Genomic DNA, 27,066 nt, shown 5'->3' on the forward strand with positions numbered 1-27,066 from the left:
ACTCAGCATCCACCAGCGAGGTTGCAGTAGATGTGAAGTTGCCCCTTCCCAAATATTTGTTCACAAAGTCAAACCAAGATTACATAAACAGCATAGGGTTCGGGTTCGGGTTAAGGTTAGGTTTCGGGTGCCAGTCACACTGCTTTTAGTGTGTCTGTAGAAATGTGCAGAAAACTAATTCTTCCTTCTGTTGGACTCAAGCACTCAGACACCAGAAGTGAAAAAGCAATTTGTGATGCCCAGCACCAGATGCAGTTTCTCATCAATTTCACCAGTGGCACTTTGAGCAAGGCACTGTGGGACACGGACCCCTCTCAGCACAAAAGCCAGCACTTATCTGTGTCCATCAGTCACACCAATCTCTGCTCTGCAGTCACAGAAATTGGCAGGCTAAGAGTCACAGAACCAGCTTCAGATTTAATTTGGATCCACACAACGTGGAAGAAATATTCATACAGCAGCTCGTTCAGGTACACAGCGCGCCATCACGCTGACACCTGGCAGGAAATTCTGAGGTCAAACTGCACATTTTAGGGTGGAATGGGGGTGCAGAGAACAACACCGTGGACTCACAATCACAAGGTCTTTGGTGTGAATCCCACCTGGATCTTTTTGGATAGAGCATGTGCCTCATGTTACCATAGCAACAAACTCTGAATACATTTTACAGAATCCATTTGGTTAATGTTTTTGACGAAGTTGACGAAACCTTCTCACTGATCCGAGTCTCACAAACTGATCCAAGACCCTCTCACTGATCCAAATCTCACAAACTGATCTGAGACCCTCACATTGATCCGAGACCCACAAACTGATCTGACACCCTCACAAATTGATCAGAGATTCACAACCTGATCCGACAACCTCACAAACTGATCTGACACCCTCACAAACTGATCAGAGATTCACAACCTGATCCGACAACCTCACAAACTGATCAGAGATTCACAACCTGATCCGACAACCTCACAAACTGATCCGAGACCCTCACAAACTGATCCGACAACCTCACAAACTGATCCGACAACCTCACAAACTGATCCGAGACCATCACACTAATCCGAGACCTTCACATTAATCCGAGTCTCACAAACTGATCCGACACCCTCACAAACTGATCCGACAACCTCACAAACTGATCCGACAACCTCACAAACTGATCCGAGACCCTCACACTAATCCGAGACCCTCACATTAATCCGAGTCTCACAAACTGATCCGAGACCCTCACACTGATCCAAGGCTTGTAACGTTCCTTACATCTTTTCATATTCCACAATACTTGGCGTGTGTACTGACAGCCAACTGCAGCTACATTGAAATCCTCAGCAGTGATAATCCACAGCTCGCTGGCTCACTCACAGACACATTCCGCCTTGATGTAGCAGAACAACACTGTAAACGTCCGTGTTCTCATGGTGGCAGGAAAAAAAATTCAGCAGTGGTCACATCATGGACAATATTTCAGGGAGGTTTTAAAATGGAAATCTGGGTGTATTGGCCCTCTTGTGTTGAGCCGTTTGTTTCTCGAGTGGCTGTTTGGTTTCATTGACATAAAGCTCACTGCATGCCTCTTTTTGGAATTTTTGGAAGTTTCTCAAAAAACTTCCAGCCACATACAGAATTCCCATGTTCTTCTTTTTGTTCTCCTTTCCTTCATCACTCACAGTGCTGGTATTGCTTCTGACTCTTGTAGCTGTTTTCACAAAGGTACAGTTATGGTAAGGACCGCCTATGGATAAAGAGCGCAATGTTTTCAAGGAATTAAGCCTCTGGAGTCCAAGGGCATTTTTTGGACAGTTCACTCGCCTGGCATAAATGTTTTATTATTGCTGTTAACAGCTCTCCCTGCATCCCACAATCAAGTTTTATGTCTCTTTTTTTCAGGACAACCTGTGCTTTCAGAATATATATGTTTTTGTTGTGTTTTATAAGTGTAATAAAGGTTTACAATCAAAAATAGGCAAGGAAAAAATAAAGTGAAAAATAATTTTCCACACACATTTATTCAAAACACACAGCAAACTATAATAAACAACTGTTCTGACACTTTATAAAGGTAATTTGAGGTCTTGGGTGAAAGACTGCACAACAAAAAGGTTAAAAAGATAAACACAAATCCACATTTTGAATAATATATACAAAATGGTCTATGTGTTTTGTTGTCCATTGATATGGTAAACAGTGCTTTATGCAGAGAAAGCAACAGAGTTATCCAGTAACATTCACATGCGAACTAGTGGAGCAATCCTGATAGTTACACACTCTTTGTTTGAGCACATGAGATTGTCATCAGAGGCTCTCAGTCTGCTCCTCCTTTCACTGATCGCTGTGCGTAATGGTGCAGGGCACACTGAGTATGTACTAATAGTATGTACTCATTGGAGCACCCAGGGGACTATTCAAACAGGCCAACTAGTAGCACATCACTCCTGAAAACAATCTTTGGCTTTTCACGTGAGGTAAATCTGCCCTATGATTGGATTTTGGAAAACCATGTGATGGTGAACCACTTCCGATTGGACACTCACATTGCACACGTCAGTCATCACACAGCTTCTATGAGGAGTACAAAGATGCCCGATGGCTGGCTTGAAAGTCCGTGGAGTTAACTTTTCAGCAAAAAAAAAAGTAAGTTTCTAGCTCATATCATTAAAAAGTTATTTATAATTTAGTAAAGCTTGGTCTTAGCCGTCGTATACGACGGCGTCGACCCCAGGCTTAACCAAGTCCAACTGACCGGTGTGTCCGTGCTTATTGGTGTTTTATTGCTAATCTGCTGTAAAAAGTCACAAAATTAAGTGTGATATTTGTTTATGTGCAATATCCACTGTCACTGAAATATGCACAGTTTTGTACATACTTTTCAGTCTTTTTTCTCTATTTTTTGCTACTTCATTCTTATAATTTTTTTCTTTTTTTAAATTTGCACTCCGGACATACCTTTTTAAATCTGTTAAATTTTATGTTTATTTTTTTTTTATTTTCTAATTCCGTTTTTTTCTTCAGGTTGAAGACCGGTAGGCTGTCCTTTCTGTGAAGTGTGACCGTCATGCCTTCTTTCACATGATGGAGATAAAAGCTCCATCTTTTGCTCTTGCGGTGATGAATGAACAGGATCCATACCGGTTATTAATTATAATAACCAGCACATAATAATGTTATGTGCTGCTCTTCTCACCCACCTCTATTTAGCAGAACTTTGTCAATAACCCGCACATACATCCAGAGAGATTCCATGTGCAGGATGTCATGAGGATGTAAAATATGTGGGTCATTTTTTTTATATTTCTTTCTATAGAGGGACAGTGTGTAAATCAATCCACAAATGTAATACTGCGCAGACGTATTGACCACCAGTTGGCATGGGGCCTGCCTTCATGTCAGCTAATAACTTAAACTGGAAATCATGTGGAGAAACATGACGGCCACTAAGTCACCAAATATTCCACAAAATATAAAACGGAACAGAGGTGAAACAGGATTTAAACAATAGGTAGAACATGTGAATATGGAAGATACAAATAAACCTTTGAAGCACTCATGTTTTGAACACTGTTCTGGACATGGAAATATAGACCTGGAATGGACGCGCGCACCTCAATCTATTAGCGTCGCTCAGGACCGGAAGGCGCCATTACTAAGGGTGGAGATGTGCCGATCATCAATAATAAACTGACCGCTTTTTTTGCACTAGCGTCACTATTTCTTAACGGATTTTAATAAATGTAGGCTTTCTCTCTTTCTCTCTTTCCAATGAACCTATGCATGTTGGGTGGAAAAAAAAAAAAACTTTTATGTACAATGCAGAAATTTGGCAAAATAATGACAAACTGTGCTGCTTGTCTCGCTTTATTGTCGCTATTTGTTAACAGATTTTAATAAAAGTAGGCTTGTTTTAAAGCCCTTAATTGCTCTTTCTAATGAACCCATACATGCCTGGTTAGAAAAAAAAATGTTTTATGTAAAGTGTGGAAATTTGGGGAAAAATATGCCATTGTGTTCATTTACTGTGATGTTTTTGTTTTCCTGTCATCATAATTCTCAATGGATTTTTATAAATGAAGCCTTGTAAGTTGTTTTCAAGCTGATTAAAAGCTCTAATGAACCCATACATGCCTGGATAAAAAAAAAAAACCTTATGTATTAAAATATAAATCTGAAGTATGCCTTGCCACTGTGGTCATTTATCTTGCTGCTTTTTCCACTGTAACATTATTGCTTGTGTTTTAATGACAAAAACATATATATGATTTTTACTAACATTTTATTACAAGTAGATTTAAAGCCATTCAGAATTTATGACTTTTGACCCTCAGTCAGGGTAAAAAATACCTCCTCCATCCCCTCCAACCACACTGTTAAAATTTAAATGCCGCCTGTGACCACCATGTACATATCATATTAAACAACACTGCAAATATATAGACATAAATATGTATAAACATTTTTGTTTCCATATTTGTATGCATGTGAACTCAGCTTAATGAAAAGAACTTATACCGTTGAGTTATAGTCTCAGCATATCGATATTAAATTGCGACATAACGACTTTAAAATAGACATTTGTTTTACATAATTACATTAAGGCTCTTGTACAGTTCATTTTAGTATTCGAGAATTTGTTTTTGTATTTGGTGCAGTTGATGGTGAAGCACTGGCTGCCTTTATTCTCCTCATTTCGCTTCAGTTTAACTGGCTCAAGGCGCTGTCTCCACCGTTAGTAAAGGCTGCCACTAGTCACGTGATGTTCATTCCAGGTCTCTATTTCCATGGTTCTGGAGTCTGCATAAAAACAAACATTCTGCACTGTGCTGCCACCTGGTTCAGGAATGTGCCTCCATATCAAATTATGAATTTCTAAATTCAAGGCTGCAGTTAGGGTGGTGTCTTTACCTGCACAAACAAATGCTTGTACAATTTAAAACTCCAAATGTAAGATAAATGAGGGCAAATATTTCTAAAAGTCTAAAACCATGAGGATCGGGTTTGAGCACCGAGAATCAGATAAGGAAAAAGTCGGATTGGTGCTTCAAGCTTCACTTGTACATCTGAATAATTGGTCCATTTGTCAAAAATCAGCTGAACACAGTGATAGAACAGAAAATAAAAAGAAGGTAAACTCATGGCGAATGTTAATAATTTGTGTTTGCAGACCTCATTCTCACTTCATTTATCTCATCAGTTTGACACCATCTCCTGCAATAACCGCAGGGCGCTTATGCTACAAAGATTGATGTCAGCAAAAAGATGCACTAAATCATTTGTTTCATGAATAATACAGCTGGAGATTTAATTTTACTGCTTGTTTTTTTTCCCCTGTTTGTTGCATCTCTGTTTAGAAACCTGCTGCTGTTGAATGAAGCCCTGGTCTCGATTTTGGCCGCTGTAAACGCCACGGAACGTTGGATCCTGAGGACCGCCGTCTGTCTGATGAGCTGACTTTAACTGATGCTCCTGCAGCACGGCCACCCTCATCCTGTACCACTCTGTCAGCGGCTTTGTGATGGCGGCTGTAAAGTCACTTGGAGGTGTTTGATTGGCTTCATTTACATTTTGCCTTGGCAGAGTGGCAGCGAGAGCTGTGCTTCAAGGGCCCCAGATTTGCATTTTGTTCACCGCGAGCATCTTGTTCTGATGTTGAGGTGAACCCTGGCCTATAAATTAACCATTGTCCTTGTTAGAATTAGATGTGGTGATCGAAGAGCATCACGCAGAGATACGCGCGTGTGGGGGCATGCACAGACACGTGCACGATTCAAAAATCGTGCTCAGAGACAGGAAGGAACGAGTCAAACACAAATCTTCGGAAGAGATTGAAGAAATCAGAAGGTAACATCCAAAGGTCTTAGCAACACAAATATGAACTTCTATGTGATTTGTTTGAATTTCTGAGAGCAGATGAAGTATTTTCAGAAAACTATAACACAGATCATTTGTCTACTGTTCAAATTTTGGAAACTTTACTGAAAAGCTAATGTTGGCCGAGTGAAACAGGTGGATGATTTTATGTGACATCGTAAAGGTTCAGTTATTTAGTCAAACCAGCGGCTGAGAGGTCAGTCTTAAGTGACCTGATAAAAACATTCAAATCATGAAAAATGACAGAGGTCAAAGGTCAGAGGCATTTGGTGATGCTGGTATCTTTGCAGGGGAATAAATGTCCAAGTCCTAGTGCGTCCTGAGAATTGAAGTCTAACCAACAGCTGAGGGTGATTTCTGGATGTTGTTGGCATCACGTCTCTTTGGAGGATCTTTGGGTCCTGCTGGAATGACTTTGTGTCAAATGAACGTTTACTACATGAGACTCAGGATCACTGCTGTCTTGAGGAAACATCAGCCACCACATTTTGTCCATGTGGTGTGCTTCTCTGGTTGTGATCCAGCACGCAGGTGCCTCAGTGTTGAGCATCCTAGTGGCTGGAAGTCAAGGGCACACCCACCTGGCTGCAGCGGGTGGATGGCTACTTTGGCGAGGTGGGGATGGATCAGATGGATTTCTGCCTGGGTGGTTGCTATCCAGGACCCAAGGCAGTTCCACTGCGGGGTGGATGCTGCCAGACCTGACCTGACCTGGATGAGGCCGTCTCCTCCACCTCCTATTTTTCTTTCAGAACTCTACTGTTCTTTTTCATGTCTATGTGTCTGCCTGAAACACTGTAATCAAAACTTCCTTTTCCTTCAGTGGGATTATAAATGAGCTGCCAGGGAAACACCTCCCGCTCTTTTACAGATTCTGGTTCCTTTTTCTTTTTATTTCACAGTCTCGGCTCACATAATGTGCTTCGTTAGCTCTAAACGCTCAAACGTGTAACAAAAACCAACAAAACTGACATCAAGGCGTTTCCAGACTCCAGAAGACAGCAGAAGATATTGAGCATCAGAAAGTAGAAGTGCTGCTTTCAATTAAACTGATCACAGAGATTTCCATAAGGAAAAACAAAAAACAAATACAAACGTATATGAAATGTAAGCATGGTGTTTTGTAAGATCACGTTCAGTCAAATCTGATGCTTGGAAATTGATCAGTTTTGAGAGAAGTCAATTACATTTTGTCAGGCTCATTATGAAGCCAGAGCGTTTCTTCAATGTGAGTCATCTTAAACCTGAACAGCACCTTAATCAGATGTTTGTGACCTAAAACCATCAACCAGCAAAACAGAAGAGACAAACAAAACTCCACATATTAATTGGGTAGAAGGAGACTAGTGAGGGAAGCCACCAAGACACCAACACGTCTCCAAAGGAGTGATCGGCTTCTGCGGCTGTGATTGGACAAACTGCGCAGTGCAACGTTTGCCTGTTGCATCACCAGTTAAATAGCTTCATGGTGGGACAACAGAAGCATTTACTTCAAAAGGCGACGTGAAATTTCAGCTATAGTTTGACAGAAGGCACATGGGAGGCTCGAGCCTGCTTCTCTGCAGGTGGCTCAGTGGGATAAGTGTTGGGCTATTCATTCCCAGTCTGTGTTTGTGGTGAAGACACTTCATCTGCATGGTCTCTGTCCACTCAGCTCAACATGGGGACCAGCCTAGGCTGGAGAAGTAGCCTCTTGTCCCATCCAGGGGGAGTCATAGACTCTTATCTACTTTGCGTTACAGAATCCAGAGATAAGCACCAACACCAACAGACCACACCGCCTGTACAGGACTGAATTCTTCTTCTCTTTCACTTCACTTTGTACACTATGCACAGTTTCTCCAATCACAGCCACGGATGTGTCTTGATGGCTTCCCCCAGTAGTCTCCTTCTTGCTTGGGTTGCAAGTAAAAATTACCTTCAGAATCAATTAATCAAATACTTTCTTCATTTGTTGAATGATTCATTAAAATGGTAGAAAAATGGTGAAAAATGTTGACCAAAGTTATCCAGCCCAAAGATATTTGGTTTAAAGTCCGATAGGAGCAAAGCAGTAAAATAAACCAGAAAATATTCACATTTAACAAGCTGGAATCAAGGAATTTGGATATATTGTTTTAAAAAAAAAATGACCCAAAATGATCAGCAAAATGGTTGTTGATTAATTTAATTACTTGTTGCAACTCTGTTTCATGCACAGCCACACACACAGAAAGTACTACAGATAGATTTATTGCACAGTACCACACTGTGAAGGATGCAAATGAAGTCCAAGAAAATGTACATGTGTCCATCCCCGACTGATTAAAAAAAAGTGATGTTTTAATTCATATACAGTATTTAGAATGATGATAGAGTGTCCAATTACTTATGGACTTGACTGTAGAAACCTCTTAACTAACAGCTGATAACCGAAGTCTCTTCACTGTCCAGTAAAACACGCTGTGACAAACTGGGAGGGATCAAACCTGTGACTGTTTGGTTACATCATAGTAACTCCTCGTGTCGGGATTCTGATATCTCAATCTGAAAACCTCTTCAGCCTCGTGGTGGGAGCCAAAGCCTGTTGTCCCTGCGGTGAGCCCGTAGAAATGAAACAGTGCACTTTGTTTGCGGCCGTAAGACCTCTGTGTCTGCGCTCTTATCAGCAGCAGCAGAGCGGATCAAGTGCTAAGAACCTGCAGGATGACGAGGATTTTGTCAACTGTGCATGTGGATTTACTGAATGTAGACCGTCTTGGCGTTGGGAAGTTTAGCTTCTGCCACACACACACAAAGAAAATGACTCTACAGGAGCCCTGAGGGGACAGAAAGCACCTTGAGGGCCACATGGTGGATTTCACTGTGTTTTCTATCATCCTTATTGGCTTTACTGACAGAGCGGTGAAATTGTGACTGCGTCCAATGTGTGAAAATGTGACATCCAAACATATCCAGACTCATCCTGGACTAGTGGATTTCTTCAATCCCCAGATGTTACTTATTAGGCTTTGTTAGTGCTCCTCTGTATTCCAAGTATTAGACCCAGTAGCACCCCAGGCTACTAAATCAGAAGTGATGACCTCAAATTTCCCCCTGTTCCCATGAAAATCAAATCCAAAACGTGCTGAATCAAAACTGAGTCCTAAAATTCTGTCTGTGAAAACACATAATAATTTCCTGTCAAATGAATTTATCTTGCCACAAACTTGAAGTCAGGTTGGAGACTGAAATCATTCTTCATTGATTTCAGACTTGACTCTGACCTTTGCTCCTGCTGTTGCAGAGTTGGAGTAATGGGGTCTGTGCGTCTGTGCATGCGCCTGTTCGATGTGCAATTACTTAATGCAAATCCTTGCTGACTCACGATATTATAGTTCAAAGGGTGTCAACCTGAAACTGCTTTTTCTGGGTCAAATCAACGGTGATTCAAATATCACTGTGTCCAAGTACCCGTCTTTCTACAGTACCAACTCAACAGGAGTGACTGGTCCTTCATGACAGATGTTTTGTTAATCACTAGAGCTTGTCTGCGGGATTAAAAGTGATTTTTATAATCCTCCTTAATCTTTGAACGCATCACAGCATTGATCTGTCAAGCTACAGGTGTGAGACGTCCAATGAACAAACTATATCAACATGGTCCAGTTCATTTTGGACCTGGACCTAAAAATTCGGAACTATTTTATAGCAGGAGTTGATTTACGCTGAGATTAAAACTGACCTACAGTAGTGTTCAGAATAATAGTAGTGCTATGTGACTAAAAAGATTAATCCAGGTTTTGAGTATATTTCTTATTGTTACATGAGAAACAAGGTACCAGTAGATTCAGTAGATTCTCACAAATCCAACAAGACCAAACATTCATGATATGCACACTCGTAAGGCTATGAAATTGGGCTATTAGTAAAAAAAAAAAAAAGTAGAAAAGGGGGTGTTCACAATAATAGTAGTGTGGCATTCAGTCAGTGAGTTTGTCAATTATGTGGAACAACCAGGTGTGAATCAGGTGTCCCCTATTTAAGAATGAAGCCAGCACCTGTTGAACATACTTTTCTCTTTGAAAGCCTGAGGAAAATGGGACGTTCAAGACATTGGTCAGAAGAACAGCGTAGTTTGATTAAAAAGTTGATTGGAGAGGGGAAAACTTATACACAGGTGCAAAAAATTATAGGCTGTTCATCTACAATGATCTCCAATGCTTTAAAATGGACAGAAAAAAAAACAAAACAAACAGAGACGCATGGCAGAAAACGGAACACAACCGTCAAAACGGATAGAAGAATAATCAGATTGGCAAAGGCTCACCCATTGATCAGCTCCAGGATGATCAAAAACAGTCTGGAGTTACCTGTAAGTGCTGTGACAGTTAGAAGACGCCTGTGTGAAGCTAATTTATTTGCAAGAATCCCCCGCAAAGTCCCTCTGTTAAATAAAAGACGTGCAGAAGAGGTTACAATTTGCCAAAGAACACATCAACTGGCCTAAAGAGAAATGGAGGAATATTTTGTGGACTGATGAGAGTAAGTTTTTGAGACGACCCCCAAACTCTGAATTCAAGCCACAGTTCACAGTGAAGACAGTGAAGCATGGTGGTGCAAGCATCATGATATGGGCATGTTTCTTCTACTATGGTGTTGGGCCTATATATCGCATACCAGGTATCATGGATCAGTTTGGATATATCAAAATACTTGAAGAGGTCATGTTGCCTTATGCTGAAGAGGACATACCCTTGAAAAGACAATGACCCCACTAGTAAAAGAGCAAAATATTTGTTCCAAACCAACAAAATGAATGCCTCGCAGATGTGAAGAAATCATGAAAAACTGTGGTTATACAACTAAATACTAGTTTAGTGATTCACAGGATTGCTAAAAAAAGCAGTTTGAACATAATAGTTTTGAGTTTGTAGCGTCAACAGCAGATGCTACTATTATTGTGAACACCCCCTTTTCTACTTTTTTTTTTACTAATAGCCCAATTTCATAGCCGTAAGAGTGTGCATATCATGAATGCTTGGTCTTGTTGGATTTGTGAGAATCTACTGAATCTACTGAATCTACTGGTACCTTGTTTCCCATGTAACAATAAGAAATATACTCAAAAGCTGGATTAATCTTTTTAGTCACATAGCATTACTATTTTTCTGAACACTACTGTATATAACACATACCACAACACATGCTAACATTTATTCATTTACTGTTTTTATGAAAACCTTTCCATTCTTTCAATACACCATAGTATATATATATATATATATATACACTACCATTCAAAACTTTGGACACACTGTAACATTCACTCGAATGGGAAATTGTATTATATTGTATGAGAAAATCTCAACTGGCAGAGAATTATGTGAGGATGGTGCAGGATATGTACAAGGACAGTGTGACAGCAGTGAGATGTTCAGTAGGAATTACAGATGCATTCAAGGTGGAGGTGAGATTACATCAAGGAGTGGCTCTGAGCCCTTTCTTGTTTGCAGTAGTGATGGACAGACTAAGTGAGCTCAGATACCAACTTGATGGGAGCTAAAGTCTTGTTAATCATTACAGTATGTCTGCAGGATTAAAATAGATTTTTACAATCCTCCTTAATCCTTTAACACATCACAGGATTGGTCTGTCAAACTACAGGTTTGAAATGTCCACTCAACAAACTGGATCAACGCACTTCAATTCACTTTGGACCTGGACCTTAAAGACTAAACAGGAGTTTCCCTGGACTACGATGTTTGCAGATGGTATTGTGATCTGTACCGAAAGCAGAGATGCAGGTTGAGGTGAGCCTGGAGAGGTGAAGATATGCTCCGGAGAGAAGGGGAATGAAAGCCAGTAGGAGTTAGACTGAGTCCATGTGTGTGAATGAGAGGGACCCAGTGGAATAGTGTGGTTACAAAGAGTAGAGGTGGGGAAGGTAGACAAGTTTAAGTACTTGGGGTCAACTTTCCAAAGTAATGGAGAATGTGGTAGAGAGGTGAAGAAGAGAGGCAAGGCAAGGTGGAGTGGGTGAAGAAAGGTGGCAGGAGTGATTTGTGGCAGAAGGTTACCTGCGATGACATATGTCTTAGAGACATGGCACTAAAAAAAAGATGGGAGGTGGAGCTGAAGATGCTGTAATTTTCTTTGGGGGTAATGAGGATGGACAGGATTAGCAATAAACATATCAGAGGGAGAGCACAGGTAGGATAGTTTGGAGACAAATGCAGAGAGGTGAGACAGAGATGGTTTGGACATGTGCAGAGGAGGGACGCAGGGTATATATGGAGAAGGATGCTGAGGATGGAGCCACCAGGCAGGAGGAGAAGAGGGAGGCCAAATAGATGTACTGAGGGAGAACATGTAGGAGGTTGATGAGACAGAGGAAGATGCAGCACTGCAAAAACAGTCGCTTTCAAAATAAGCAAGATAATCCAAAATCTTGCTAAATTGTCTTGTATTAAGAAAAAAAAATTCTGCCTATGGGGTAAGAAAAAAAAAAACAAACTACAATTCTCAAAAGTAGCAAAATGTCTAGGTACTGATTCTACTGAATAATCAAAATGTGTCTTAAAATTAGACAGAATGCTTATTTTTTAGCCTGTCTTAAAATAAGGAAAACAATATTGTTCCTTTACTTGGATGATTTGAAATCTGTTGCCTTTGCTTGTTACAGGTTAAATACAGCTTTATATTAGTTGGAAAAAATTAAGAAAAGGTGAGATACATTTTCCCAAAAATATGACATTTTTTTCTTATGGTAAAACTGCTTGACAAAATTATTTTTCTATTTAGACCAAAAAAATAAAGTAAAAATTTCTTTATTCTTAGATATGAGTTTTTGTAGTGAGATAATAGAAGATGCATTTGTTAGCATCCGGTAAACATGTTTTGCACATTTTTAGACCCGAACATTGCAGCTGAATTTGGACTTGAACAAACACTCGAAATACACTTCAGGCTTGTAAATAGCGGAGAGCATGATGACGACATGAACAGCACATCTTTTAATAAAAAAATCCATCTTTGCTGCACACAAGGATGGAAAATGTTCACATGCTGCACTCAGGTGTGTGGCATTTTGACAAGATTGTGTAGAACCACTCTGACCGTTGTCATGGAAACATGATGTCAAAAACATCAGAGCTTCTTCCATTAAAAACAGGTAAGGTCACACAGTCCTCACCTGCTGACACATGGACAACCAACTTCTTCACAGGAACATGTGGATAAGACATATATATGTATTTACCCGGACTGTGACGCACGTGAGCACAACAAGCAAACACAAGCACACGGTTGAACCCGATCACACCGTAACGTGATGCTCTCTTCAAACGCGTCGCAAACATTTCCATGTTACTGTTCTCTTCCTTCTGGAATCAGATGAGATGATTTTATGCAGAGACGCGTTTCACCACACATTCATCAGTGATGAAGGTCGCCGCTGCAGAAACGTGTTTCTACAAATTAAAACTAATTGTTCTGTAGCTGTAGCTGATTATTTTGCTGTTTTCAAAATTGAGGCCGCTTTATAAACCACTTAGTGCCGTCCTCAAGAGAACATCAGCAAGAGGGCAGACGAAGATCAATTGCTCAATATCAGAAGTAGTTTCTACACATATGAGGTAAGTGATGAAGACGTGTTTGTCCTCAAGTCAACTGGTTAGGTGTTTACATACACTCCTCATGAGAATGAATGTCCTGGTAATTTTGGGCTTTTAATGATGTCTTTGAACTGTCCTTTTACCAGGACGAAATGATTGCACAGACCCCAGTGCTTGGACAAGGCCGAGGACATGCCCACATCTCACCAGGGAGCCACAGATAGATCAGCTACTTTTAGGAGGTGGAGATGAATCGGTGTCGCTGACTGAACAGTCCCCCCCTAAAAATCGGTCTGCCCTGCCTTTAGCGTCATTAGCCCCAGTTCATTGATTATCACCTCGTTTCTGCTTCAAACTGCACTCCATTCATCATCTATCTCAGGGACAGATATCTGAAGCTTTTGTACAACAAACATCCATCCATCCATCCATCCATCCATTTTCTTCCGCTTTATCTGAAGTTGGGTCGCGGGGGCAGCAGCTCAAGCAAAGCCGTCCAGACCTCCCGATCCACACACACCTCCCCCAGTTCCTCTGGGGGAACCCCGAGGCGTTCCTAAGCCAGCCAAGAGACGTAGTCCCTCCAGCGTGCCCTGGGCCTTCCCCGGGGCCTCGTCCCGTTGGGACATGCCCAGAAGACCTCTCCAGCAAGGTGTCCAGCGGGCATCCAGAAAAGATGCCCGAGCCACCTCAGCTGGCTCCTTTCGACATGGAGGAGCAGCGGCTCGACTCTGAGCTCCTCACCCTATCTCTAAGGGAGCGCCCAGCCACCCTGCGGAGGAAACTCATCTCGGCTGCTTGTACTCACGATCTCGTTCTTTCGGTCATGAGCCAAGTCTCATGACCATAGGTGAGGGTCGGAACGTAGATCGATCAGTAAATCAAGAGCTTTGCTCCCTGCTCAGCTCTCTCTTCACCACAACGGTCCAATACAGCGACCGCATCACTGCAGATGCTGCACCGATCCGTCTGATGATCTCACGCTCCATCCGTCCCTCATTCATGAACAAGACCCTGAGATACTTAAACTCCTCCACTTGAGGCAAGGACACTCCACTGACCTGAAGAGGGCAAGGCACCTTTTTCCGGTCGAGAACCATGGCCTCGGATTTGGAGGTGATGATTTTCATCCCGGATGCTTCACACTCGGCTGCAAACCGCCCCAGTGCACGCTGAAGGTCCTGATTTGATGAAGCCAACAATCATTTCCACATAAATTCAGCATTATTTCATAATAAAAGGCAGAGGAAGTGATCAGAGAGCCGCAGCAAAACGAGCTGCTGCTGCTGCATTCACTGCGCCTCCGTCATTTCAAAGTGTCAGTAGCGACTCACCGATTATCGCCTTGTTTCTGCTTGAAACTGACTTTATAATGATTTAAGAGGTTTTACCTTATCTGATAGTTAATAATCACATTATTCCCTTTGATCGCTTTGGGTGGAGAGTCTCAGATGTTCTCTTGTGGTCTCAAATGACGCGGCGCAGTGAAGGCAGGGTGGGCCGTTCAGTCTGCGACACCAGTTGTCTAAGTGGTTGCCACCCAGAACCAAATGTGGTTCCATAGTGAGGGGGGCATCATTTGCGTCTGAACATTGACAATAAATGCTCGTGATACCTCAAAGCTCTATTACTCACAACTGAGTTTTGTTTTTGACTGAGCGCCCCTAAAGTTTCAGAGTGTAATTCCCTTTAACGTGCATGTCAAGACATTAGTAGTGATAATAGTGGCTACACCTCTATCAAAATGTAGTGATTTGGCTTACAACTAAAAACTAGCGAGAGAACAGTTTTGCAATAAGCCAAACATCAACAAAAGAGATAAAAGAGCCAGTAAATAACATCGGTGACGACCACAGTAACCAAAGTAAAAGAACAAGATCGACACATGTCATAACAAAAACTAGTTTCTTTAGAAATGACTATTATCTTAAAAAAAAAAACAACGAAAAAAAACTGATTTCCAAACTTAATGATTTATTGATTTAAAACACCCACCAGTAACTTTTCTCCATTCACGTCTCGGTCTTCTTGAGTCACTCAGTGGAATAAAGGGAACTGTGAATGTTGCTGTGGATTTAGAGCCCCGTAGGTAAAAAGAAGCTGCTCGTAATGATAAGGGGCTCTTAATATCTCACATCTCTTGTTGTTTTTTTTTTTAAACCACATTCACCGGCTGAATCTCTAATTGGACGATGAATGCATGTGTGAGAGATGATCAATAACAACAAATCAAGAAAGCAGCGTTTTCAAATCGCAACGCCATTTTCAGCCCACTTGGGGAAGAAAACTTGTATCTATTAAAGGTAGAGCCAAGGATTTTTAATCGATCTGTTTGGTGCACGATAAACACAAAGACACAAACGAGGAGAGAAGAGCAAGAAAGAAAGAAAATCTAGACAATAAAAAAGGAGATGCGGCAGCAAAAACACTTGTCTCTAAGACAGCGTGTGTGTCTGCAGTGTGGTCACATGACAAATCACACAAACAAGTGACACATGGAAACAACAGACACATAAACTACCGACACATATAGAAATGACACACAAGCAACCGACACATAGAAACAACAGATGCAAAAACAACCCACACATAAATAACAGACACACAAACAACCCAGAGATAAAGAAATAACAGACACACAAACAACCAACACAGAAACAACCCACACACATACAACCAATACACATAGAAGAAACAACAGACACAAAAACAACCCACATACATACAAACAACAGACAGAAACAACCCACACACAAAGAAATTACTGGGACACACCAACTGGCACACTAAGAAACAACAGGCACACAAACAACACACATACATAGAAACAACAGACTACTGACACACAGAAGGAACAGACACACAAAGAAACAACAGATATACAAGGAAACAACAGACACACAAACAACCCACACACATAGAAACAAGAGTCAGACAAACAACCAGCACACACACACACACACACACACACACACAAAAAAAAATTACTGGGACACACCAACTGGCACACTAAGAAACTAGGAAACAGGTGCACAAACAACACACGCACATAGAAAAAACAGACAGAAAAGACTGACACACAAGGAAACAACAAACACAGAAACAACACACTAAGAAACAACCTAAATACAAATGAAACACAAAGAAACAACAAACATGCACAAACAACCAACACACAAAGAAACCGACAAAGACAGACAAACAACTAACACATGAACAAACAACAGACACACAAACAACACACAAGTAAACATGCCAACACTCAAACAAACAACAAAGACACAAGAGACACACAAACTCACACAAAGACAAACAAACAACTGACACATAACGAAACAACAGGCACACAAACAACCAACAAATAAAGAATCAACAGCCACACAAACAACCAACACACAAGTAACAGACACACACACCAACACACAAAGAAACAACAGGCACATGAACGCAAAACACAGAAAGAAAAGACATACATAGAAATGACAGACACAAATTAATGACAGACAAATAACCTAGAGAGCGTATACCATCCCCAAGGCTGTACATTTCTAGAAACGTCTTCTGTATCCTGGATCCAGAAAACAATTACTGTCAACAGTCTCACCAGGTAAAAACCAGATAAGAAATAAATCCAAAACATCAAATCTACACAAACAAAGATGTGTGGCGCTGAAGCTATGGACTGCAGTCTTCCCACTGGCTTTAAGAACCTGTGGTTGATTTGTTTCAGTGTCTTTTCAACACGTCACAAAAAAGAAGAAACCGCTGTGATTGAAACATTAAAGGGCATACCACACTCCAATCAACACGATCTTTTAAAAAAACATATATACCAGATTATGAATCATAACTTCCAACTCTAACTTGTGCAAGTCCTGATGTTGACAATAAAAATAATTCTGCACCACTTGTCCTTATTCAATAAATGTTTGTCCTTTTTTCACCTCGGCTTCATCGCATTTGAATCCACATACTACTTTCCACGCAAAACTCGACCTCTCAGGGTTTACGTGGTGCCACAACGCTCCTCAGTCTGACGACAGCGGACACAGCAGTGTGCGTTCTGGTTCACAAAACAGTCACACACCAGGCTGCCGTTTGCTAAATTTAGTCTGGTTAAATTAATACCAATTGAAATCAAATCAAATCAAATCAATTTTATTTATATAACGCCAAATCAAAACAAACAGTTGCCCCAAGGCGCTTTATATTGTAAGGCAAGGCCATACAATAATTAGGGAAAAACCCCAACGGTCAAAACGGCCCCCTGTGAGCAAGCACTTGGCAACAGTGGGAAGGAAAACTCCCTTTTAACAGGAAGAAACCTCCAGCAGAACCAGGCTCAGGGAGGGGCAGTCTTCTGCTGGGACTGGTTGGGGCTGAGGGAGAGAACCAGGAAAAAGACATGCTGTGGAGGGGAGCAGAGTGTGTAGCAATTAAAGTGTGTAGTGGAGTTTTGTTTGGGGCAATATTGTGAGTCCTGCTGCCTTCTCTGTGGTTGATCTGCATGTTGATTTGGCACAACTTTGACAACAGATACCCTTCCTAACGCAACTCCACATTACATGGAGAATGGGAAGGGGTGGCCTTAAACCCGCAACCTTCTGCACAGGAAACAAGTGCACTTAACTGCTTGGCCACTACTTTGCTTGAAACAAAATTAAATTTATGTTATTCAATAATCTTCTGATCATTAGTGCACATCATAATCATGACAACATGTATTTCAGCTCGACTGTGCATTTGCACAACAAAAGCATGACCAGATTTTGATTTTTGTCTGTGTGATCATTCCACATTTCCACCTCACTCACTCATCTTCAACCACTTATCCGGGACTGGGTCATGGGGGCAACAGCTCCAGCAGGGGACCCCAAACCGCCCTTTCCCGGTCCACATTAACCACCTCTGACTGGGGGATACTGAGGCGTTCCCAGGCCAGTGTGGAGATATAATCTCTCCACTTAATCCTGGGTCTTCCCCGGGGTCTCCTCCCAGCTAGACGTACCCAGAGCATCTCCCTAGGGAGGCACCCTGGGGGCATCCTTGGCAAATGCCCGACCCACCTTACTGCCAAGCAGCCAAACGCAGCTCTCGCTTTGTGAGTACAGAGATTGGAGGGCCCTGAGAAGGGATCCCCTCACTCCATACTCCCACAGCACGTCCCACAGTATCTTCCAGGGTGTTGTATGGCTGGGGGGCCTGGCTGCCTTTTTGTTTCTGTCTTTTGTTTTTCCTTCCAGGTGGCTTGCATTTGGGACTGAGTGGCTGTGTTGCTGAGGTTATCAGGACCTCACCCTGATCACCTGCGGCTCGTCAGGACTCACAGCTGAGGTGCATCTATATGGATTGGAACATGGTGGCATTTAAGACTGGAGTATACAGTGTGTATTTGCCAGAGACTCGACCTTGTGACCAGACAGGTGAGATCGTCGTCTCGGGAGCCATCTCATCATCAGTGGATGCAGAGAACGTCCAGGGTTTGATGCACGTTCTGTGAAAGAGGAGGGGGTGAGGTCTCACGCTCGTCAGCACACTTCCTGAGGTACGTTAGATTTTGTGACTAACATTTATACAGTCAGTAAATGTGGTGTCCCTCACACCTTTATTATATTGAGCTGTATGTTAGTCATGTATCGGCTTCCACTGCAGTGGAGTTTTGTGAACTGGATGTTCCATGCCTGCAGGTTGGGAAGCTGATTAGTAATCAAGCCAGGAAGTGTTTGCTGTTTGTACACCTTTAAGTGTTCTCTCTGTGTGTAGAGTGTGGACTCACATAATGGTTCCTTCTTTCACAGACTCGGTTTGTTGCGGCCACCTGGGGGGTGTCGGCGGGGTCCTTGGGTCCGAACAGCTTCTGGCTCCGGACCGTTAGCGCTGCTGGGAGCGCACCACGCCAGACCGCACTTTCTTTTGTTGTATTTTGTATCACTGTTATGTATTAAATTCAGTTAGCCTTTGTACCATGCTCTGCTTATTTCATACTGGGTCCTTCAAACGCTGGTCGGTTCTCCGAGCTGCGTCCGACACATAACAGTAGTCTCTGGCCAAACATCACGGACCCAGCGGTAGCAGAGACGGTAACGCGCCGGGAAGGCGGCAGCAGACATTCAGTAGTTATCCGGATCAGTTGCGGGTGCTCTCCGCCCGGATGGTGCGTGTTTGAGACCCATTACTGAATACTGATTTGTGCTCTCTTGCAGCCATGTTCCTGTGTTTGTGCCTTATCCGTGGGTCGTGGTGGAGTGTGACTGGCGACGGCTTCGCATCACGCTCCGACCGGATAAGAGGTTTAAACGGGAGCTGCAAGAGTGTGTCTGTAATGGGTGCACGCGCACGGCGGAGCTCTGTGGCACGGGTCGCTGAGCTTCCTGTGTTACAGTTGTAGCCCCGTTTCCCCGGATAAAGATAACTACTGCGTCTGTTGTATCAGCTCCGGTGTTATTTAGTTGAATCACATTTTTGGTTGTGTGTTGCTCACAGCTGCGCACAGAAAAGCAGCTCGTTTGTTTTCTCTGTCACCAAAGGGGGTTTTTTATTTTTAGCACTCTGGCTCCCTCTGTTGGTGACTGAGTCACATTACCGTCAAGCTCTTAAGTTGGAACAGGTGTGTTCCATTTGTTTGAGCTTGACGGTATAAATCACTTATTTGTTTTGTGTTAGTTCATTTTGTGTGGGTGTTTTTTGAGTTGGTTTTTGTGTGGGATTTTATTTTTTGTTTTACACTATTTAGTGTCTGGGGGCGTGACCTTGCAGTTCTGCCAAAAAAAAAAAAAAAAAGGACCCGAGCAACCTTATGTCAGTCTGTTAGTCTTTCTTTTTATTTTTTTTTTCAGTTTCACCTCCCAGGGTTTGATGGGACGGTCCCCTGGGGGGTCATGGGGGGGGTATTTGGGTTGTTGTTTTTTCTTTCTTTTTTTGTTTTGTTTTTTGTTATGCCCTCTCTTCTCCTCTGACTCCAGCCGTGTGAGCCGTAATGTCGGCGTTGCTGGAGTGGTGCAGTTAGGTTGTGCTGGGCGTTTCCCAGGTAACCTCTGCACCCGGGAGGGGAGGGGGGGGTTTGGGGTATTTTCTTTTTGTTCCCTCTCTTCTCCTCTGGCTCCAGCCGTGTGAGCCGTAGTGTCGGCGTTGCTGGAGTGGTGCAGTGTGGTTATGCTGGGCGTTTCCCAGGTAACCTCTGCACCCGGGAGGGGAGGGGGGGGTTTGGGGTATTTTCTTTTTGTTCCCTCTCTTCTCCTCTGGCTCCAGCCGTGTGAGCCGTAGTGTCGGCGTTGCTGGAGTGGTGCAGTGTGGTTATGCTGGGCGTTTCCCAGGTAACCTCTGCACCTGGGGGAGGGGGGGAGTTTTCCCCCCAGTTTCCGCCCTCAGGGTTTGACTGTGGTGTCCTCTGAGGGGGAAAGGGCTGTGGGTCCATCTAGCCATAGACGGCCGGGGCTGGGTCCGTTGGTCGTGAGGGGAGGCGTCTCCTGGGGTTGACGAGTGGTCCTCTGGGAGGCGCTGGGAGTCCCCGTGGGTGACGTTGGATCCCAGAGGGACCTCGGCTGTGGTTATTACTCCTGGAGCTGGCGGGAAGTCCTCTGGGGGGTGTTGGTCCCTACATGTCGTTTGGGGGGGGGGGTGTTTTAGCGCTTTTATTTGTAAGCTTAAGTTTGGGGTTTTTCTTTTCTCCTCATCCCGGGGTTTGATAGGACGGTCCCCTGGGGGGGGGTGGGGGGGGGGGGGTGGTTTGGTTGTTTGTGTTTGTCTTTTTTGTTTTATGACTAATGACCGCACATGGTTGGATAAAGGCTGACCGCACAGGTTTAAGAACTCCTGGCCACACCTGTGCTAAGTGACTGACTGAAACAAAGGCAAGGATGCAGCCAGGGGAGAGGACATCAACCATTCTGTTGGAAGACGAATGCAGATGCGGTTTCCAGCCATGGTCCCTGGAGGGGGGTGTTTCTCCTGGGCCAGGTTTGTGTGGTCGCCGGGAGGCTTCCCGTGAGGGTGGGGTACTGTTGTATGGCTGGGGGGCCTGGCTGCCTTTTTGTTTCTATCTTTTGTTTTTCCTTCCAGGTGGCTTGCATTTGGGACTGAGTGGCTGTGTTGCTGAGGTTATCAGGACCTCACCCTGATCACCTGCGGCTCGTCAGGACTCACAGCTGAGGTGCATCTATATGGATTGGAACATGGTGGCATTTAAGACTGGAGTATACAGTGTGTATTTGCCAGAGACTCGACCTTGTGACCAGACAGGTGAGATCGTCGTCTCGGGAGCCATCTCATCATCAGTGGATGCAGAGAACGTCCAGGGTTTGATGCACGTTCTGTGAAAGAGGAGGGGGTGAGGTCTCACGCTCGTCAGCACACTTCCTGAGGTACGTTAGATTTTGTGACTAACATTTATACAGTCAGTAAATGTGGTGTCCCTCACACCTTTATTATATTGAGCTGTATGTTAGTCATGTATCGGCTTCCACTGCAGTGGAGTTTTGTGAACTGGATGTTCCATGCCTGCAGGTTGGGAAGCTGATTAGTAATCAAGCCAGGAAGTGTTTGCTGTTTGTACACCTTTAAGTGTTCTCTCTGTGTGTAGAGTGTGGACTCACATAATGGTTCCTTCTTTCACAGACTCGGTTTGTTGCGGCCACCTGGGGGGTGTCGGCGGGGTCCTTGGGTCCGAACAGCTTCTGGCTCCGGACCGTTAGCGCTGCTGGGAGCGCACCACGCCAGACCGCACTTTCTTTTGTTGTATTTTGTATCACTGTTATGTATTAAATTCAGTTAGCCTTTGTACCATGCTCTGCTTATTTCATACTGGGTCCTTCAAACGCTGGTCGGTTCTCCGAGCTGCGTCCGACACATAACACAGGGTACCTGATCATACGCCTTCTCCATGTCCACAAAACACATGTAGACTGGATGGGCATACTCCGAGACACCCTACAGGATCATTGTGAGAGTGAAGAGGTGGTCGGTTGTTCCATGTCTAGGACTGGACCTGCATTGTTCCTCTTTAATCTGAGGTTCGACTAGCGGCAAACCCTCCTTTCCAGCACCTTGGAGTAGACTTTACTAGGGAGGCTGAGTAGTGAGATGCCCCTGTAGTTGGTACACACTCTCTGGTCCCCCTTTTTAAATATGGGGATCACCACCCCAGTTTGCCACTCCTTAGGCACTGTCCCAGACCTCCACGCAGTGTTGAAGAGACATCTTATCCAAGACAGTCCCTCAACACCCAGAGCCTTCAGCATTTCTGTATGGATCTCATCAACCCCAGGGGCCTTACCACTGCGGAGTTGTTTGACTACCTCAGTGACTTCCACAAGGAAAACTGATAATGATCCCCATCATCTTCCAGCTCTGTGACTTCCACCAGGAAAACTGATAATGATCCCCATCATCTTCCAGCTCTGTCCCTACTATAGCAGGAGCTCCAGTCTGATGCAGGAGTTTCTCAAAGTGTTCCTTCCAGTGCCCGATTACCTCTTCAGTTGAAGTCAACAGAGTCCCATCCTTACTGCTGACAGCTTGGATGGTTCCCCATTTTCCTCTGTCAATGTGCCTCACAGTCCTCCAGAAGCACTTTGGTGCCGACCGAAAGTCCTTCTCCATTGCTACTTTGAGCTCCTCCCACACCGGCTGCCTTGCCTCCCTCACAGCAGAGGCTGCTGCCCTTTGGCCTGTCGGTACCTTGCAACTGCCGCCAGAGTCCTCCAAGATAACATATCCTGGAAGGAGTCCTTCTTCAGTCAGACGGCTTCCCTGACCACCAGTGTCCACCATGGTGGTTGAGGGTTGCCGGCCCTTGAGGCACCTAAGACCTTCAGGCACCAGCTCCCCACTATGTCTACAGCAATGGAAGCTTTGAACATTGCCTATTCTGGCTCAATACCCCCAACCTCCACAGGGATGCCAGAAAACCTCCACCAGAGATGTGAACTGAAAATCTGTTAAACATTGGGCTCCTCCAGATGTTCCCAGTTCACCCACATTTTCCATTTGGGCTTACCAGGTCTGTCCAAAGTCCTCCCCTGCCCTCTGATCTAACTCACCACCAGATGGGAATCAGTTGACAACGCTGCCCCTCTCTTCACCTGAGTGTCCAGAACGAGGTTGTGCATGGAGGCAAGGCCCACCAGATCTAACTGGTAGTGCTCCACCTCCTGCACAAGCTCTGGCTCCTTCCCCTACAGCGAGGTGACATTCCATGTCCCTGGAGCTAGCCTCTACTGCCCGTGTTTGGTCCTTCGAGGCCCTCAACTTTCATTGCCACCCATGGGACAGCACACCCGACCTCAGTGGATTCCCCTTGCAGGTGGTGAGCCCACAGGGTGGAGATGAAAAGTCCACGTTGCCTTTTTTGGGCTGATGGGCCCTCCACCCAAGCCTGGCTCCAGACTGGGACCTGTACTTCCTCCAGGCCTGGTCACATTTCCTCTTCCTCGTTTATTCATGTGGTCATTGTGAACCATTCTTAGTCTGTGTGCTTGCCCCAGGGAGACCCCAGGCAACACAGCTCTCAGGTTCATAGGGAAAGACAAACCTCTTCCCCACAATAAGGTGATGGTTCCCATATTTCCACCTCTTTTTTTATTCCTAATCACAATGCGAAACAGAAGCAAATCCAAGTGACAATGTCAAAATTTTAGTTTTTTCCACCTTTGTGTTTGAAACACAGAACTTTGTCTTCATTTTGTGAGCATGTCTGCTCATTTTTCACTTTTACAGTCAGTCATCCATCATCACAGAGTCATAACCACGGTGATTCCTGCAGTAGGAAGTCATTTTTCCAGCAGGTGCTTGTTAGTATGCAGGTGCGACTCGTGTATTCTCTGTTTCCTTCCTTTAAGTCCCACACAGCAGTTGGACTTTGAAGTATTTGTCGTCTTGTATCTCTGACTTCAGATGGTTTGAAGAGGGACCGGCACTGCTCGCTGACATCTGTGTTGCAGTGCATGATGAGAATTGCTGCCCCTGCCACCTGGCTCGCATGCTGAGGCTTTGTGAAGGAGGCTAATAAAAGTGTTTATTAAACAATTCTGTGAGGTGCCGAGTGCAATTCATCTCCCTCTGCCTCCACCTGCCAACGCATGGCGCCAACGGCGGCACAAAGTTAAGCTGCGACAGCAAACACACTGTGTGAGTCATTGTTACAGTGTAACCCACAGGAAATAACAGCGCATTGTCAAACAAACCCGTTAGCAAGCCCAGCACATGGTTCCTTGATTAGTTGGCCAGTCGTTTGCTTAATGAGCTGTCTTGTTTGGTCAGATGGTCAGACAACAGGCTTCCTGGCTCAAGCACAGAAGTTGTAAAACCACAAATTGGCAGATTGCACGTCATGTCATGATGTAATAAATAAATCTGGGTAGTTAGTGCAAGAAAAATTTAAATTCCTACAATTTCTTTTGAACAGAAACAAATTAGTAGAAAAATCTGAGCAGTCAGGTCTTTTTTTTTTTTTTAAACTACTATTTTTTTCTAGCTACTCTATTTTCCAGACTATCACCACTTTTTTGGTGATGTTGAAGTACATGAGATTTATATTCCAAAGTGATTTATGTGTAAAAATACTGCAGTATCCTCTGTGGTCACATGATGGCAATGTTTACATATGTGACAAGCTGCTCCTGTATACTGGATGTACAGTGATTCACCCACTGGAACTGAAGGTGGTGGTAACACACCATGAAGCTGCACCAACCACCATAAACAAGAAGAAGAAGCAGCTCCAAATGACAGAAACATTCCATGTCTTAGAGAATGAGTAAAATTAAGAAATCATGCTCTCAATCTGAAAGACCACACTCTAGAACAGTAACATTAGTCAGCCCGTTAGTCCAGTGTTTGTTTTAGGAATAAAAATTGCACTGTGCTTTCACAGGTTTAATTATTGACCTACTGTAGATTAGGTAGCTTGGTGGAGAGGAGCTGGTCTGACAATATGTATTTTCAAGTCTTGCTCATGCTACCTGTTTGTGTCCTTAGACATTGTACTAAATCTGTGTCGTCTCAGTCCACCGAACTGTAAATGGGTACCGCTCTTGGCTGGGGAAGTAAATGTGAGGAATCTCTGTAAAACACTTTGAGCATCTGCTAGATGGGGAAGCACCATTGGTTTTGCTCCCATTTTGTATGAGATGAACTCAAAGATCTAAAACTTTTTCCACATACACAGTATCACCATTCCCTCAAATATTGTTCACAAACCAGTCTAAATCTGTGATAGTGAGCACTTCTCCTTTGCTGAGATAATCCATCCCACCTCACAGGTGTGCCATATCAAGATGCAGATTAGACACCATGATTAGTGCACAGGTGTGCCTTAGACTGTCCACAATAAAAGGCCACTCTGAAAGGTGCAGTTTTGTTTTATTGGGGGGGGATACCATTCAGTATCTGGTGTGATCACCATTTGCCTCATGCAGTGCAACACATCTCCTTCGCATAGAGTTGATCAGGTTGTCAATTGTGGCCTGTGGAATGTTGGTCCACTCCTCTTCAATGGCTGTGCAAAGTTGCTGGATATTGTCAGGAACTGGTACACGCTGTCGTATACGCCGGTCCAGAGCATCCCAAACATGCTCAATGGGTGACATGTCCGGTGAGTATGCCGGCCATGCAAGAACTGGGACATTTTCAGCTTCCAAGAATTGTGTACAGATCCTTGCAACATGGGGCCGTGCATTATCCTGCTGCAACATGAGGTGATGTTCTTGGATGTATGGCACAACAATGGGCCTCAGGATCTCGTCACGGTATCTCTGTGCATTCAAAATGCCATCAATAAAATGCACCTGTGTTCTTCGTCCATAACAGACGCCTGCCCATACCATAACCCCACCGCCACCATGGGCCACTCGATCCACAACATTGACATCAGAAAACCGCTCACCCACACAACGCCACACACGCTGTCTGCCATCTGCCCTGGACAGTGTGAACCGGGATTCATCCGTGAAGAGAACACCTCTCCAATGTGCCAAACACCAGCGAATGTGAGCATTTGCCCACTCAAGTCGGTTACGACGACGAACTGGAGTCAGGTCGAGACCCCGATTAGGACGACGAGCATGCAGATGAGCTTCCTTGAGACGGTTTCTGACAGTTTGTGCAGAAATTCTTTGGTTATGCAAACGATTGTTTCAGCAGCTGTCCGAGTGGCTGGTCTCAGACGATCTTGGAGGTGAACATGCTGGATGTGGAGGTCCTGGGCTGGTGTGGTTACACGTGGTCTGCGGTTGTGAGGCTGGTTGGATGTACTGCCAAATTCTCTGAAACACCTTTGGAGACGGCTTATGGTAGCGAAATGAACATTCAATACACGAGCAACAGCTCTGGTTGACATTCCTGCTGTCAGCATGCCAATTGCACGCTCCCTCAAATCTTGCGACATCTGTGGCATTGTGCTGTGTGATAAAACTGCACCTTTCAGAGTGGCCTTTTATTGTGGGCATTCTAAGGCACACCTGTGCACTAATCATGGTGTCTAATCAGCATCTTGATATGGCTACTTGTGAGATGGGATGGATTATCTCAGCAAAGGAGAAGTGCTCACTATCACAGATTTAGACTGGTTTGTGAACAATATTTGAGGGAAATGGTGATATTGTGTATGTGGAAAAAGTTTTAGATCTTTGAGTTC

General features: G+C 43.9%; 1 protein-coding gene across 1 annotated transcript in view; it reads right to left on the reverse strand.

Annotated features, from left to right (window-relative positions):
- Positions 1 to 27,066, reverse strand: part of grid1b (glutamate receptor, ionotropic, delta 1b) — a 977,470-nt gene that overhangs the window by 250,853 nt on the left and 699,551 nt on the right. The gene's annotated exons all lie outside the window — the stretch shown is intronic.

Source organism: Thalassophryne amazonica, chromosome 18 (genome assembly GCF_902500255.1).
Source record: "Thalassophryne amazonica chromosome 18, fThaAma1.1, whole genome shotgun sequence".
NCBI lineage: Eukaryota > Metazoa > Chordata > Actinopteri > Batrachoidiformes > Batrachoididae > Thalassophryne > Thalassophryne amazonica.